At 32.5% G+C, this 1,214-nt stretch overlaps 1 non-coding gene across 1 annotated transcript; it reads left to right on the plus strand.

The window, feature by feature from the left end:
- The first annotated feature begins 679 nt into the window (after positions 1–679).
- Positions 680–750, plus strand: Trnag-gcc. The gene has a single exon. It is a non-coding gene; the product is annotated as a tRNA-Gly (tRNA).
- The last annotated feature ends 464 nt before the right edge of the window (positions 751–1,214 follow it).

Genomic DNA, 1,214 nt, shown 5'->3' on the forward strand with positions numbered 1-1,214 from the left:
GGGTAACTCAGTGAYTTTTCAGGAGTTGGCGCAGTGATGCCGAAATGGCTTGGTGCGCCAACCCAACGCAYCGGCGCAGTAACTCAGTTCCGKTGCTGGRAAAATGTTTATGACTTTTTTACTTGTTTTTAGATTTATTTTAAGGGCCAATAATATTTTYAATATKTTTTCGMAATTTCAGAATTTTTCAGTTTTAGCAGTTACTCTTTTTTCTAAATGCTCAATTTTCTAAAGATTCGTAAAACGTATTTGCATTAGTAATTGATCATGCCGTTTATTCTCGGCGAAATTGATTGAGTTGTTGTAAAAAAATACAGTTGCAGATATGAAGATTCAAAGATTGTCTTAAAACGTAAACTTCTTCAAAAACACTTTAACAATTGCATTACACCCACTTATGAACCAATTTTTTCCTACCGTCAAATAATTCTAACCTTTGTTTTTAAGTCTATAATATAAAATAATACTTACACACTTTTCAATATGTTTCTGTCTCTTTAAACGTCTGCAAAAGCTGATAGAACTTAACAAAATAAGTCAAAATGACATTTAATCCAAATAAGTGTCAAATTTGACTAGTTAAAATGTAGTTATCATTTAGCCGGCAGAGGGCGGTTGAACTTTTGAATTTCCGAATACGCCAAATTATTTAGAGAAGCGATTATACTTCGAACATCAAGCATCGGTGGTTCAATGGTAGAATGCTCGCCTGCCACGCGGGCGATCCGGGTTCGATTCCCGGCCGATGCAAGTACTTTTTGTTTTCAAAATAATTTCCTCATATTTTTGGTTTTTTTTAAACTTAAGTACTTTTTTGAGCGAATTTTATAACGGCGGCATTCAAAATAGGATTTTCTGATCGTATTTTTTGCCTCTGGTAGATGGCGCATTTCGCCATTTTGAACATTTTCAAATAACCCTCTAAAATAGTTAATAGGAATCAAGATGCAATTTTCAATAACAATCGAATAAATTTGATTATTTATTATTATCACTTATGAAAATGCCTCGAAATATTTTTGCACCGCGATAGTTGAAATAACTTCCTCTAAGATTTGATACAATTGATATATACGTTTATTCCTATCAAAGAGAGAGAAATGAAGAGAAAGATACAATGAATAAGTAATATACATACAATAATACACCCTGATCACTCTAAAAATGTTTTAAGTTTCTTAACAATCTCCGAATTTTTACATTTTGGACCAATG

The sequence above is a fragment of the Dendroctonus ponderosae genome, unplaced genomic scaffold, assembly GCF_020466585.1.
Source record: "Dendroctonus ponderosae isolate FM_Combo_2020 unplaced genomic scaffold, Dpon_F_20191213v2 Dpon_F_20191213_8, whole genome shotgun sequence".
Lineage (NCBI taxonomy): Eukaryota > Metazoa > Arthropoda > Insecta > Coleoptera > Curculionidae > Dendroctonus > Dendroctonus ponderosae.